This window comes from Manis javanica, chromosome 9 (genome assembly GCF_040802235.1).
Source record: "Manis javanica isolate MJ-LG chromosome 9, MJ_LKY, whole genome shotgun sequence".
Lineage (NCBI taxonomy): Eukaryota > Metazoa > Chordata > Mammalia > Pholidota > Manidae > Manis > Manis javanica.
The window spans coordinates 119,812,293-119,829,551 of record NC_133164.1 but is presented as its reverse complement, the minus strand read 5'-3'; the positions used below and the strand labels follow the sequence as shown (position 1 = coordinate 119,829,551).

Here is a 17,259-nt window from a genome sequence, read left to right as displayed (position 1 = left end):
TATATCCTCAGAATAATTTTTTTGAAAAAACACAGTGAGTAGCTTACATATAGTTTTCCTGTGATCAGCATCACTCCTAGAAATAATATCTTAAAATTGATACCAATTAATTATTCATGTACATGAAGAAATAGATAAAGTCTATTTGCAAAGATCAGCTATGCAGAGTGGCTTACAAACTTGCAATCAATAAAGAAAGGAGGCCTGAGTAAGTATCCTTAAAGCCTATAGATGGAGGGTATTCACAGATATGGGGGAGAAATGGGACAGTTTCAACAGCAGTCAGAATGGTCTTTCATGGGGAAGAAAATATTGTGGCATATGAAGTGAAACTTTTCAGATTCCTTACCGAATCACTTTGCAGGTGGTTTACTTGTTGGCATGGTTTGACTCGAAACCATAATATAAAAGATCCAATGAGCAACTCTTTAATAACTCTCATGGAGAGATGCAGAGTACATGTTTTTCTATTGCAAAATATACAGTACTTATTTGAAGTTCAGGACTACATTCAAATAAATTTATTAAGATGAAAAGCCCAAAGTCTTTCTTTTCAAAGTTTCCTTTCAGTAATAGGTAATTAAAATTGGCTTCAACACAAGATTTACTTTTAATTGTTAGCTTTATTTTACAGTACAAATTATTCAAAAATAAAAAAGAATAGTCTCCATAAAACCACTTCATTTCTTCCATGGCACATCGCCCTCTACTCATAGGAATTTCTATGTGTGCTCAATGTTTTGTAAAAGTCAATAAATCTCCAGGTCCCTCACCAGCTACCACAAGAGTATATCCCTCTCCTCAAACATCAACTCTTCTCTGCACACATCAGCCATCAGTTATCCAATCCTCTACTTAAGGCAGTGGAGACGTCCACAGACACTTAATCACGTCAGTCACCTCTGTCACTAATGTAAACACATCACATACACTTAACTCCGCTACTGGTCTCAGAGAAAAACAATTCTACACGTCCAGTGATTCTGAAATTATCCATAGCTCCATGATGACACTCACGAGATGCAGCAGATACACACAACCCGGCATCCCGATACCAAACCACCTTCAAAAGATCCACCTTAGTCCGCCAACACATTTAACACTTTCACAACTCCAAAGAAACTCACCCAAACCCAGTCTCCCATCTTAACTTACCTGTAATTCTCTTCCGGCCTTCATGTCCAGATCTCTTGAAGGTTTTATCTGTACTTACCCACGTCTGCTTGCAGAATTTTTAAAATAATTCCATATACATTTTTTCTCCCAGTAACACCCAAACCATTATTATAAAGGCCACCATTGACCATCCAAGATCCAAATCCAATTTACACAGTGCATCAAACTTTATTTACTGATTACTCTTTATAATACATATTCAACAATTAACAAATCAGAAATGTTCTCTTTTTAAAAACTTAACATTATATTGAGTGATTACTCTTTGATACATATTCAACAATTAACATATCAGAAATGTTCTCCTTAAAACTTAAAGCCCAATCTTGGAGTAAAAAAAAAAACACATAATTACACTTAAAATTAACTTTCTTTCAGAAAAAATATATAATTCAAATGAATTAACTGATAGTAACATGCAGAGGATCCTAATTTATTAGCCATTGATTTTCCAATCCTCTACTTCATTAAGGCAGTGGAGACGTCCACAGACAATCACGTCAGTCACCTCTGTCACTAATGTAAACACATCACATACACTTAACTCCGCTACTGGTCTCAGAGAAAAACAATTCTACACGTCCAATGATTCTGAAATTAGCCATAGCTCCATAATGACACTCACGAGATGCAGCAGATACACACAACCCGGCATCCCGATACCAAACCACCTTCAAAAACCTCAGTCCGCCAACACATTTAACACTTTCACAACTCCAAAGAAACTCACCCAAACCCAGTCTCCCATCTTAACTTACCTGTAATTCTCTTCCGGCCTTCATGTCCAGATCTCTTGAAGGTTTTATCTGTACTTACCCATGCCTGCTTGCAAAATTTTTAAAATAATTCCATATACATTTTTTCTCCCAGTAACACCCAAACCATTATTACAAAGGCCACTATTGACCATCCAAAATCCAAATCCAATTTACACAGTGAATCAAACTCTTTTTACTGATGACTCTTTGATATAAATATATATAATATATATTCAGCAATTAACAAATCAGAAATGTTCTCTTTTTAAAAACAACATTATATTGAGTGATTACTCTTTGATACATATTCAACAATCAGAAATGTTCTCCTTCTTAAAACTTGAAGCCCAATGTTTAAAAAACACACAATTACACTTAAAATTAAAATAACTTTCTTTCAGAAAAAATATATAATTTAAATGAATTAACTGATAGTGATATGCAGAGGATCCTAATTTATTTCTCCATCATAGTAAATTAAAATATTCCTTTCTCTGAGTTTTCAATTAAAATATTTGCACTTAAGGAACAATTATTCTTTACTGAGAGTATTTTAAAAAACTACTTACGTTTTCAAGGACAGGAATCGGTTCCCATTCATGTCTGAATTACCCATAGCTCCATTATGACACTCACGAGATACAGCAAACAATTCAAACTCACTCAATACCTGAAAATAAAAACAAAAATATGACCGTTTCAGAGGATAGAAAACAAAATGAAAGAAATACATACAGAAGCCAATCATTCACATATAATTTCTACATTCTGCATACAGAGGTTTCAGCCCACATTTCAGTTTGACAGCAAAACTTCAAATCCTAGTATGTAACTGGAAACATTTGTGATGTAATTAAGTTACTTGGAATATTATCTATATTGAGGAATGCAGTTTCAAAGCAGTTTCCATGAATATTTTATTTCTTTGAACGTCCTTCAGTATCTACAGGTGGTTTAACTTGAGCACTGAGGAATCATCAGTTACTAAAGTTGCTTAATTATGACAGATATACAGATGGTACACATTATCCTAAAATTAAATCTACATCATCTGATAAAAAACAAAGCTGCATACAGTTACACTACAGCAATAAAGGATTCCTAATAAAACTGTTATATAGATATGTCCCCCATTTACTAATTTTTAAAGTGGATCATTTAAATTAAAAAGACAATTTTATTGCTCCAAAACCCTGACTACCAAATGATTGTAAGAAGTTTTGTTGTCTCAGATTACAGAGCTCAATAAAAGTTATGTGCAAAAGTAAATTAATTGACATTGTTCTGTTGAAAACTAACAAATTATCAAACAATACAAATAATTTAAACTACTTCATGTATAGTAAATAAAGTAAATACACAGCTGTGAAAAATAAACAACTCTCATTTGAAAAACTGTTGAGTCAGTGTAAAGATACATTTTATACCAAGCCAAAGCCACAATACCTGCTGTTATGATTGAAAACTAATCCTTTATGATGAAAGGCATAGTATCAATATAAAATGCATTATATTCTTCCTGTATGACAGGCACAATTTATTGTATTGGTCCAAAGTTGACTTTGCATTATTTTGGCTCTTATTTATTTCATATCTTTCAAAAATACTGTAACATGCCAGTTAAGTTAGCATTGTCTCTGTTAAGATAACTTTATTTTCTTACATGAATGTTCATAGTAACTTTATTTGCAATAGTCAAAAACTGAAAACAACCACAACATCCATGAATAGGTGAATGGATAAGCAAATGTAGTTTATCCACACAGTGGGTTACTACTCAGCAATAAGAGGCAATAAGAGCAATAAGAGGAACTAATGATTCATGTAAAAACATGGGTGAAACTCAAAATAAGTATGTTGACTGAAAGCAGACAGACACAAACAAAGACGTACAGTATCATTCCAACTCTAGAAAGGGCAAGCTGATACACAGTGCCAAAGGAGATCGCTAGCTGCACAGGGAAGGAGTGGAAAACGGAGGTGTAACTCTGGTGAAAGGAAATCCTGGGGCAAATACCTCTAAAATCAACATCAGTCAAAGGGAGAAATAAAGTTTAAAACCCATTTGTTGCTTACAAACTGCAGTCCAGGGCCGTTTCTCTTTCCTGCTCTGGCAGAAGCAAGCCAGCTCTCGCCCTAACCTCTCAGATGCAGATACGCTCTGCTCGCCCAGATGATTACCCGTTGATATGGAGATGAACTACTTTCTCCACCCCGGAGGAACTGAGGAACACCTGTTGATATGTAGATGAATTAAAGCCAGGTGAGATATTTTGGGAATATTACAATTTTACCCACAAGAGGGTCCAGGAGGGCGATTACAAATAGGCACCCCATCACTATGCAGGAGGTCCCCCACCCCAAATAACCAAGAAGAGCCTCATTTTAGAGAAATCTCTGAGCCATCTGAGGGCTCCATGATCTGCTGGTTCCTGCTTCCTTAACTCTTGAAGGTGTCTGAAGACTACCTTAAGCTGTAAGTGAGGCTTTCCTGGAGGGAAGCAAGTTCTTGCGTAGTTTTCCCACAAAAACGTACAATCCTGAGGTCATATATGGTACCCCGGGAAGAAAACATTGTTTACAACAGTTGTGGCTAATTAAGCAGAACCTACATCAGTTTGGGAGCACAGGCTGACTCTGGCTCCAAAGTGACCTCCTGGCTGGCAGGCCTTAGGGCTTCTTCCGGTTTAGTTTGAGTAATTGAGTCCTTGTTTTCAAATGGACACCTCAGGGTAGTCAGTTCTACCTGGCTAGTTTGTCCACATGGCTAGGGGTTCTCTGCCCCACCCATGATGAGAACAGCAATGCAGAAGATATCCCGACAAACTGATAATGTTTTCATGGGAGATGAGGAAGTTGGGACCACCCTTGGCTGTTTCTCATAGATGTCTCTGCACTCTGAGAATGAAGATCAAATTATGGGCAGAGTCATCTTTCAGGAGATGGTACACCCAGCAGTCAGTTAAATTTAAGGTACTTGTGAGAGTTTGGTAGCAAGAACCACAATATTTCATTTGGGAGGAAGGCTGTAGGGGCTTTGTTTTGAAATACAAAACTGATTTATGCCTCTCCTTTCCCTGTACCTCAAGTCCCCTTCCCAGGTACCTGAATTGTTGCTTCCCCTTCACCACCACAAATTATCTTTGACCCATTCTGGAAGATAACTTTAAGAGTAATGGGTAAAGATGAAACGGGCATAGGTTGCTGCATGTGGCTACCTTCTCTCAGCCAACGGACACCCATGTTCTTAGAAGGACTCTAAAATTGATCATTTCTCTTTAGCTTTGTACAAAGAGAACAATAATTAATGTATACTATGCTTTAAAATAGAAATTGTTTATCCAATAAGAAAAATTATTCTTATTTTATTAATATAGTAAACCATGCATGAGTCTTTGACAGACATTAAATATTCCTAGTTTTCTTAAAAATATAAGTCTGTATTGCTGTCAATAGTTTGATTTGATTGAGTTCGTCAGTTCAATCAAGCATTTTTAAAGCAATCAACTCATCTGCATTTGTTAGAATAGAAATTATTCAGTTTGCTCTCAATTATCATGTGTTTGATGTTGAAGACAGGTTGTACATATTAAAAACATAAGGGTAAGAATGTGAACCAATCTCTGTGTAACTCCAGGGTGGGGTGGGGGTGGGAATCCTGGGGCAAAACACCTTTGAAACTGAAATCAGTCAAAGGGAGAAATAAAGTTAAGAAAACTGTTTATTTCTTACACGCAGTCTTCTGTCTCTCTTGACCAGGCTGCAGCAGAGGAGAGCCCCACCCAACCTCTGTGGTCCAGATAAGCTCTGCTAGGCCCTTGTGATTACCCATTGATACGTAGATGGTAATTCTCTCCACCCGCTGGAAACACCTATTGATATGCAGGTGCAACTAATGCCAGGTGAGAGATTCTGGAAATACTGCAATTTTACCCACAATCAGTTCTAAAAAGTTATGAAACTTTAGTGGTGGGAAAATTACTTCACTGATAATGATACTTCTCAGAAAACTCTTGGTAGAAATTTGAGTTTAAGAAACTTTATGGTTTGAATTTAAAGAAGTCACATAATCTTGAGACAAATTATAGTGTACCTTTTAAGACAGCTAATTGCTATCAATATATCTATCTGTATCTATATACAACATACCTTTTAAATGGACAGATATAGGGGCTAATACATACTAAAACAAGATTTGAATTTTCTAATTAAAACTAGAATAAAGAGATAGACGGAATCAGTTTCATCACGCCTAATCTACAGCTAAGGCTTAGCATAAAAGAGTCAGAAAGTTAAATTGTTTGTAAATCTAGGAACTATTTGGAAGACTTGTTGAAAAATAGTATGTAGAAAGCAAAACGATGAAACAAATGAGTGTGAATCTGTTTCACAGACATTCTTCACAGGGAAAGTTTTCCATTCCTTATAATTAGGCTATTTGCAGACTAGTCAAGCCTTCCCCTAAAAACAACAAGCCATGCTCACTGAAGCGCTCTAAGCCTTCTGAATGTGTTCATGATCTGGCCAGAGAAGAAAGAAGATTCTGACAAAAACAAAGTGATGACAGATACAGGAAGGGAAGGGGATCATGGAAGCACGCTTGCTCATGTCGGTGTCTGCAACACAGCGGGGTTTCACGTTTTGGTTTCGGAGTCCTGAGGGTTCTGACGTAAGGTGAAAAGCCCAGGCCCATCCTTAGTGATGGCCTTAGTAGGAGAGGACCCCCAAAATAAATGCCCTGCCCAGAAGAGTCCTAAGAAAAGCACCTACATCAAAACATGGTGATGAGTGGAAAGGTAATTATAACAATGACGGTAATAAAATGCGAAGGAGTAGAAAGGTTATGTGCGTCTGAGAAGCCGTAGAAAGGCCGACAGCTCTTAGAGGTGTCTGATGAGTGAATGAAATCATCTCAACTGACTATTTTTAACACAGACCAGTAATTTAATTTAAAGTAATTTTGACTTCATAGTGAGCCCAGGCCACTGAGAAGAAAATCAATTACAGATTGTCTCTGGAGAAATCCACTTCAATTCATAAAATTCTCATACCTCAAAGTGAGAAACTTGCTGCTGAATACCTGGCAAAATATACAAGAAAAGAAGCCACCCTATGTAAACATCAGTAGAAACAACAGAAAACAAAATCATACTCACAAAGCCTTTGTAGATCAGAATTACTGGATACAAAAGAGAAACTAAATATAACATGTGTTTCCATCAGCAAATAATTAAATGATTAAATCTACTCAAATAAGAAGTTATTTTAAAAGAAAATGTTTAGAGCTAGAAATAAAATATTTTGGAATAAAAAAATCAATAGGCAATCTGTTTGAAACTCATATACACCCAAAAGGAGAATCATTAGTTGGAGGATAAAACAAATCACAACAATAATAAACAATACCATCCTGAGAGGCAGAGCTGTAAAGCATGAGTAGTCACAAGAAATGCCGAGGTTTTAAAAAGATAAACGTAGTGGATTTGAAATGTTTTGAGTTCCAGAAAGAGTGAAGAGAGAAAATGAGAAAACGACAGTATTTGAAGAACTATAGCTAAAAATAGTTTCAGAACTGATTTAAAAGATCTTAGATTGGGTTCCCCAAATACAAACCACATAAATTAATTGACTTCCTTTTTTTTTCAAATTTTTTTGCTTTGAGTTATCCCAAAAAACTGTTACAGAGGAATGGAGAAGACAACACAGTTTGTCTTCATTGTCAAGTCTCTGCTGTGGACACATGGGCTACATCTTGCTGGGACCTCCAGGAGATGGCTTTGATCAGGGGTTGGCAAACTTTCCTGTCAAGCCAGATAGTGAAATGTGTTAAACTTTGTGAATCATACCATCTGTGTTGTGACTACTCAACTTCTTGTAGTGCAAAAGCAGCCATAGATCATATGTATGAAAATTAGTGTGGCTGAGCCCTAATAAAATGATATTTAAAGAACAGGCAGCGGACGAATATGCTGACTCCCAGTATAGAGCATACCTTAGCAAGGTTTTATCACAGTGAGTATGAGACTGAAGGTTTACTCTGCAACTCTTGCCCGTAACTGGCTGAGGATTAATTTACCCCAAGGTTTTTAATTCCCCAGCTATTATTCCCTGCTCTGTGAATGGACCCATAAAACTAGCACAACAGCCCCTCAGGCAGACGGTGTGCAGTGGCTTGTGCAGAAAGCCCTCACCTATACAGGGATCTGAGTGCTGAAGGGATATGGGTGTGCTTCTGCAAGGGTCTGAGATAGTACTGAACAATTAAAGATGCCTATATATACCAAGATTTATAAGTAAAAAGAACCCATCACAAACACATAATACTGAAAACAGCAACACTCAAAGACAAAAAGCCTATCAAACGTCAGAGGAATGAATGTCCAAAAATTGGAGACAGGATACTCAGAAGGCATACAAATGTTTGTGAGACAAAAAAAAGGGAGCCTGCATGTAAACCTGTTAATACAACATGATACTGAGGTGCAGCTGGAGCTCATGGGAAGTTCTGGGACCCTGAAGAAGACACTGTGTTTGACAAAAGTGCCTCTGGGACGCCTATGACCTCCCACGAGTAACAGACCGCACTTCAGCGTCACACTCCAACCAGGAACCATACTGAAAATTGGAGTCTAGGGAATATAACCTTCACCTTGGAGTTGAGCTGCGATGGTGAGGCCAAGATGCAAAAGACTGAGAACACCAAAGTGAGGTTGACGATGCTATTTGGCTATGTTTCTATGGTTCTTGGGCTCATCATTTTTCCTCTCCTTAAGGTATCCAGAAAATATGCTCTGGTCATTGGATCTTCCTCAGTACATTTTACCAGTTAGAGTCATAGGTAGTACATGACCTCATGGATCCAATATTTAGACTTGCTTTCACCAAGCACAGCTGATGACAGTGAAGCTCTGTCAAGATCAGAAGAACCACCTATCTTACTCCAAACTGACCTGGTAAATAAAGTTCTTATTTATGTCATGAAAATTGATCCACATAAATGTGCTGACATAACAAAGGACAAAGATGTGGCAGTGGCTTTGTGGTCAGGCAACAGCAGACGCTGGCAAAGAGGTGTATAAACCATTAGCAAAGACTAGAAAAACAGAAAGAAATTTACCTCTACAGACTAGAATAAAAGGTAATCTCATTGTCTAAGAGCGATATGAGTGGCCCAATTATTCCCTCCAGCAATCTTGGAAGAGTAACTAATGAACTTGTTGATTTGCCGTGTTGATATGACCCGGTTAAATTTTTGGAAATGTTGTCCATTTAGTGTAGCTCTGTAAGAGGGAGATCAGCTAAAAATGAACCCGTTCCCTTTGTAAGTCACATATAAAGGAAACGCAACGTTAATGAGACTTGTTCAGTGGTGGGAAGAAAACTTTTTCTCATTTCAATCTCTCTACCAGCAAAAATTCCTCAAAGTAAAATATAACCTGGACATGTAGATCAAATAAAATGTGTGGTAGGAAGCTCAAAGATTCTAACATTCTTGAAAGATTTCAGGAGAACCTGGTCGACCATCAAAGCTAGGCAAGAGGACCGCTCACCTTCTTCAAGGACTTATTTACAGAGACGAGGCATGAGGAAAGTAGTTCATCACAGGCCTGCCCATCCTGAAAAGAATTATGCGTGTGTGCTTGGGGGACATGGAGTGTGAAATGAATCCAACACAGATTCATACGAAGCTGAAAAAGGTTTTAGATTTGTTGTATTGGCAACAAGACCACCAGACTGGAATAAAAGAAATTGAGGCACTTCAAAAAAAAAAAAACAAACATGTTCTCTGGGCCTCCAGTATTTTTATTTTTATGGGAAATGAGCAAGCAGAATTATGTAATCAGGTGCTAGCACTGATGTTAATTTTATTATGGAAAAAAAAAGAATGGGCCAAAGGTCTGTGCCCTCTAAAATCTATGCATGAGGATCACAGGTAGCAAATTAAAGATCTGAAGAGGTGGCTGGCTATGTTTTGTACAACAAAAAGGTGATGTTGTATTTTAAAAAGTTCATAAATATATTATGCAATTGAAACTATGTATCCCACCAACCCTAAAATACTATCTGGATTTTTATAAAAAAGAAAATATTTTTTGAGTCAAACCACTGTGTTGTCTACTTGAAACCAGTATAGTATTGTATATCAACTATCCCTCAATAAAAAAATAAAAGAAAAAAATTTGTAGAACCATGACCTTGGAAGTCATACCTACGAAGCAACAAAGAACACTAAGCTGGGTTTACTCCCAGGGAGAAAAAACACACCCTTCAGAAGGGACACCCTCTCTCCCCAGAATACAGAGTTCTGGAAGCAGGTGCATAGTTGTATTTCAAAATTGCTACGGGACAGCCTTTAATTCACTCACTCGAGAGACAGTGTTCATGACTGTCTTTCTGTCCCTGTCTTGGGTGTCTGGAGACAGATAATATTTTGTTCACGTATCTCTGGAACAGGAGTTTATTCTGCGTTCTGGACATTTCTAAGAAGAGCATGAATAGGGCTCCAAGAAAGTACATGTTCTAAGTCCTTTGCTTTTATTCACCTATTAAAACAAATGCAACATGAAAAGTCTAGGTAAATTTTTCCTGAAACTCTGAAGTATCGTATGCCATTTTTTAATTCCATATATTGGGCCCACTGTGTTTTAACTAACTTTGCGAGATCATTAAGAAGATTCCAAGAGTGCTTTTATTTGTTTGGATGGTCTGGAGAGTGATGGGAAAATGGAATATACCAAATGAATTAAAATAAAAATTAAAATAAATAAGAATACACAAATGAATGTATGACAGGTAGAGTGACAGAGACAGAGACAGAGAGAGAGACAGAGAGAGAGACAGAGAGACAGAGCAATAAACAGACATCACAGGCATGTGAACACAGGGAACCAAAACACACTGTGTTGGCTTAAATAATAATGATGAATAATGCTTTCCTCCCCACCGTTATCCACTGCAGAGTATACATACCTAAGTTTGAGGTTGCTCAATATGAGTTTCATCAAAGGAGACAACATGACACACTTTTATGTCCATGACATGTAACCTAAGTGTGTTTTGAAGGTTTCTATGAAACTTTTTCATTTTCTGATGTACAGAGGTTTGTGTCTTTCTCTTTTTCCAGCCAAGAAAAATTCTTGAGATCTGTAAGCCTAGAGATGCAGCCATCTACTTCTTACCATAATATAATAAAAATATGGAAAATTTTGATAAAGCAGAATGAAAAGAACGTGGTCTTTTGGCGGTCGTTTTGAGTAGCTGACCCAGTACCAAAATGCCCAGCCCTTGGGTGTCGATATGTGGGCAAAATGACACACCTATGTGTTTATTCTACTTCTAGTCAGGTTTTCTGTTACCTGCAGGTAAACACACACATTTCTTACTTACACATATATTTAGAGAGAAAATCATTTGACTATTGATTCTTGTTTTATTCTTCAACCCCGTGAAAGCAATGATTGCCTTAGGCTAAATGTAAAGCAGAAACAGCATATCTTTTATTCTCCTGTCCTTCTTTTTCTACTTATTTATATTCCACAAATAGGTTTCCATTAGATTAGTTTATTAATTAAGGCCATTCATCCTTGGTCTGCTCTTAATCTAAATCTGATCTCTGTTATGACCCAGTGTGGCCAACTCAATAAATATTACTATTATTTTCTTAGGTCTTCTATCTTTATAAAAACTTAAATTAATGTCTTTTCCTTACTTCCTAGTCCTTATACTTCAGCAAATTTTGTTTGCTACATTTTCTTACCTTTAAGACTCCAACTGGTACACCATTCTAATCTTCACCACCATCATCTGCTTCATTGACTGGTGGAATTTACATTTAACTACTCTGTCCCTACCCTCGACTCCTGCAGTATTAAGACTGTGACCCTTTTATAGCATAAATGACATCACTGCCCTACTGCAAGGCTTATGATGATTTCCCTTCAAGCCAGAAGTAAATCAGGCAACCCTGCCATGGCCCTGATACTGTACCTGATACAGCCTCACAAAATACTGTTCTCTTAACCTCTCTGCTCCTTTACATCTGTTCACTGGGCTGTTCCTTACACACACCAAGCAGGGTTTGTTGAGGAAGAAGAAGTAAAGAAATGAGGGGTGTTACTCAAATGGAGCCTCCTTTTTACAGAAACATGAAACCAAGGAAAAGGATAGTCCATTAAACAAGAGATTTTAAGGGCACTAAAGAAATAAAATAATGCATTTCATTCCATGACATAATGTCCAGTAATAAAACTCACAAAATTATAGAGTTGAAATTAAAACTATAAATATGGCTTAATATGATTACTTTACTTCAGGTAATCTAGTTGTGTATATTGTAATTCCTATGAAATTAATAGAGCAGTTTTACTTTTACAGAGAATTGATCAGACAGAACAGAATATTGTCTGTATATATCCCTGGGTCTTATATCCCTCTCTCCCCTGGTCACTCTTTCTCTTGTTATTATAATCATGCATTAGTATGATATATCTGTTTTGATTGGTGAACCAATACTGATACATTAATATTAACAGAGTCTATATTCACATCAAGATTTGCTCTTTGCATTACACAGTTATGTGAGTGCTGAGCTTGCATGTAATTATTGTTTCAACCCCTAAACACTTGCTGTGCCCCACCTTTTATCCTTTCCCTCTGTCCCTAACCACTGGCACCCACTGATCTTTTTTGTGTCTGTGAAGTTTGTCCTTTCCAGATTGTCATAGTTTTGAAGTCATAAAGTATATAGACTTATCATATAATTTTCTTTCACTAAGCAATATACATTTAAGTTGTCTTTATAACTCATTTCTTTTTATTGCTGAATAATGTCATCATATAGATATGCCACAGTTTATTTATTTACTTATTTTTATTTTGGTATCATTAATATACACTTACATAAGCAACATTGTGGTTACTAGATTCCCCCCATTATCAAGTCCCCACCACATACCTCATTACAGTCACTGTCCATCAGTGTAGTAAGATGCTATAGAGTCACTACTTCTCTTCTCTGTGCTCTACTGCCTTCCCCATGTCCCCCACCACATTATGTGTGCTGATCATAATGCCTCTTATTCCCCTTCTCGGCCCCTTTCTACCTACACTCACAGTCCCTTTCCCGTTAGTAGCTGTTAGTCCATTCTTGGGTTCTGTTAGGCTGCTGCTGTTTTGTTCCTTCAGTTTTGGCTTTGTTCTTATACTCCACAGATGAGTAAAATCATTTGGAACTTGTCTTTCTCTGCCTGGCTTATATCACTGAGCATAATACCCTCTAGCTCCATCCATGTTGTTGCAAATAGTAGGATTTGTTTTCTTCTCATGGCTGAACAATATTCCGTTGTGTATATGTACCACATCTTCTTTATCCATTCATCTGCTGAAGGACACTTAGGTTGCTTCCGTATCTTGACTATTGTAAATAGTGCTGCGATAATCATAGGGGTGCATCTGTCTTTTTCAAACTTGGCTGCTGCATTCTTAGGGTAAGTTCCTAGAAGTGGAATTCCTGGGTCAAATGGTATTTCTATTTTGAGCTTTTTGAGGAACCTCCATACTGCTTTCCGCAATGGCTGAACTAATTTACATTCCCACCAGCAGTGTAGGTTTCCCCTTTCTCCACATCCTCGCCAACATTTGTTGTTGTTTGTCTTTTGGATGGTGGCCATCCTAACTGGAGTGAGGTGATATTTCACTGTGGTTTTAATTTGCATTTCTCTGATGATTAACGATGTGGAGCATCTTTTCATGTGTCTGTTGGCCATCTGAATTTTTTCTTTGCAGAAGTGTCTGTTCAGATCCTCTGCCCATTTTTTAATTGGATTGTTTGCTTTTTGTTTGTTGAGGCATGTGAGCTCTTTACATATTTTGGATATCAACCCCTTACTGGATATGTCATTTATGAATATATTCTCCCATACTGTAGGATAGCTTTTGTTCTACTGATGGTGTCCTTTGCTGTACAGAAACTTTTTAATTTGATATAGTCCCACTTGTTCATTTTTGCTTTTGTTTCCCTTACCCCAGGAGATATGTTCATGAAGAAGTTGCTCATGTTTATATTCAAGAGATTTTTGCCTATGTTTTCTTCTATAAGTTTAATGGTTTCATGACTTACATTCAGGTCTTTGATCCATTTTCAGTTTACTTTTGTGTATGGGGTTAGACAGCGATCCAGTTTCATTCTCTTACATGTAGCTGTCCAGTTTTACCAATACCAGCTGTTGAAGAGGCTGTCATCTCCCCATTGTATGTCCATGGCTTCTTTATCATATATTAATTGACCATATATGTTTGGGTTCATGTCTGCACTCTTTGTTCTGTTCCACTGGTCTATGGGTCTGTTCTTGTGCCATAACCAAATTGTCTTGATTACTGTAGCTTTGTAGCAGAGCTTAAAGTTGGGAAGTGAGATCCCCCCTGCTTTATTCTTCCTTCTCAGGATTGCTTTGGCTATTCAGGGTCTTTTGTAGTTCCATATGAATTTGTTCCAGTTCACTGAAGAATGCTGTCAGTATTTTGATAGGGATTGCATTGAATCTGTAGATTGATTTAGGCAGGATGGCCATTTTGACAATATTAATTCTTCCTACCCAAGAGTATGGGATGAATTTCCATTTATTAGTATCCTCTTTAATTTCTCTTAAGAGTGTTTTGTAGTTTTCAGGGTATAGGTCTTTCACTTCTTAATTAGGTTTATGCCTAGGTATTTTATTCTTTTTGATGCAACTGTGAATGGAATTGTTTTCCTGATTTCTCTTTCTCCTAGTTCATTGTGAGTGTATAGGAATGCAACAGATTTCTGTGTATTAATTTTATATCCTGCAACTTTGCTTAATTCAGATATTCTAGTAGTTTGGAGTGGATTCTTCAGAGTTTTTCATGTTCAATATCATGTCATCTGCAAACAGGGACAGTTTGACTTCTTCCTTACCAATTTGGATGCCTTTTATTTCTTTGTGTTGTCCAATTGCCGTGGCTTGGACCTCCAGTACTATGTTGAATAAATGGGGAAAGTGTGGGCATCCTTGTCTTGTTCCTGATCTTACAGGAGTGACTAGATGCATTTTAGATTCTTAGTAAATATTAGTTGACTAACAATTAATTAATTGAAATGGCACTGTGAAAATAGTCAAACCATATCATGTTTTCTTGGAGTGAATTCTATTTGGAAGATATAATGTTCTCTATGTATAACTACTGTTTAAAACCTTTAAGCTGTGTATTTCTTTATTTTATGAACTGATAAAAACTGCATAGAATTAGAGTAAGAATGGCTCTCACAGCCACAATGGCATTGAAGGGTTAAATGTTCATTCTTATATATGGGTGATTAAAACATAATATTGATTTGGAATAAGGAAATAAACTCATGATTAAGGTATAAAAAGGATTATGAATAATCTCATTTTAATTATATATCATACGTGAAATCAGTCAGGAAAATATTTCCCAAAATATTAATCAAGGTATTATTACTTAATTAACTTAATTCATTTCTAAAGTAAGTAGGTAAGTTAATTTTGTCTTCACATATTTATATTCTGGTTTACATTAAATTCATATGATTCAGGAAGGGTTATACTGAACCTCCAGACATATTTACCATCAAGCACTGATTGTAACTTAAAAATACCACAAGGTTATTAAATAAACATAATTTTAAATGGTATGTTTAGGATTTGTAATCCAGGTAAATGATACTTTTGTTTCACTCACTTTTAAGGGAAAGACGTATTACATCAGAATAAAGATAATTTTAATATTCATAGAGATATTCTTGATATGTTTGCATTATTGAACATTAACAAAGAGATATATTGTTTTTTAAGTAACACTTTAATTTTAAGAACTCTATGCTTTTTTAGGTAAAAAATTTTGGAACTAGTATTTATCTTATTTTAATTTGTACTTTTTTACTTGAATTTATTTTTTATTCATAGTTATAAACTTAAAACTTATTTTTACCAATTTATAACACTGTTGTCCATTCGTTCTTCACAGAGTGAAATGAGAACATGGCTTTGGTATTTAGCCTGAGGTATAATTATACACCCAATAGTATGTGAACCTATACTTTTCAACAACCTGAAGAAAACCTGTATCTCTTTGTCCTATTTACCAGTGAGAAAACATGTATTAATTAATGTAGTTGCTAATAGCCATACTTAATATGTTAACTTTTTTTTTACCTTCAAGTCTTTACATAAAAAAGTATGAACAAAAGGATATTTATAAGTAGACATAGGGTGTGATTTTCTATGTATTTTTACAATGACAGATTAAAATTATATTTTTATTAAAACATAACTCATAAACATTAGTTAAAAGTATACTTTATACTTTTCTCCTTCAAATACTGTGGCCAAATTGTTCCTGGTTATGTTGAAAACCGCATGCAGTGAACTCAGTTTTTCAGATCTGACTGTAGTCTGGGACATGTTGGAACTGCCTGCGGTTCTCTGCATTAGCAAATGACCACATTTATCTTTTCACAAATTTTTTTAAATTCATTTTTGCATTTACCACATCCTAAGCAACTTATGTACTAAAGATAACCTCATACTCAGGACAAATTAGTCAATTAAACAGACAATGTAAAAATCTTGATTAGTATATAAAACATTGTATTCAAATATTTTTTTATCTACACCTTAGATCTTAATGATGAAATAAGAACTTACTACATTTCATTTTCAAATAACTTGACATTAAATTTAAACCATGCTCTAAAAAAAAGAAATAAACTAATTTACATAAAATGAATAAATATGACAATTGTTTCCCTAAGTGTTTCCACAGACCTATAATATTTGCCCTATAGATGTGGACTCAGATATGTGCCAACAGAAAGTTTTTATTTTCATCAGACTTAAATTTCTGATATATAAGGATCACAGAGGACAGTTTTGAGACTCCTTATTTTTGTTAAATGATTAAAAAATTGCTGTTATATAAGCCATTTAGATATAAAATTTGAAAAAATATTGCTGGGTTTCTTTCTAAATCATCAAGCCCATAGGTGTTCTTTATTGAAGCTGCAGTCAAAATGTAGACTTTGACGTTCTCCAGGAAGAGAATTCTGAGAAAAATAATGGAATATTCGGTAACCTTGTTCTGAAGAACTGCTAGCTCTGTTGCATTTTCTTGGCTTGACATTTCACAAAATCCTACTGTTTTCATTTGCAGGAGAGAACTGAAGGTTTGTGGAGAGTTAGGCAACTTTTCTATGAAATCTGCCAATTAAATAAACAATCAAGATTGGAAATAGTGTGGTTTATGATACATCAAATATATAAAAAAAAAAGAAAAAAATGAAAATTCT

At 35.9% G+C, this 17,259-nt stretch overlaps 1 long non-coding RNA gene across 1 annotated transcript in view; it reads right to left on the bottom strand.

Annotated features, from left to right (window-relative positions):
* Window positions 1–17,259, bottom strand: part of LOC140843464 (uncharacterized) — a 258,174-nt gene that overhangs the window by 218,062 nt on the left and 22,853 nt on the right. The window contains exon 2 of the long non-coding RNA XR_012121281.1: window positions 2,504–2,604. This is a non-coding gene — a long non-coding RNA (uncharacterized lncRNA). The remainder of the gene's footprint in view (window positions 1–2,503; window positions 2,605–17,259) is intronic.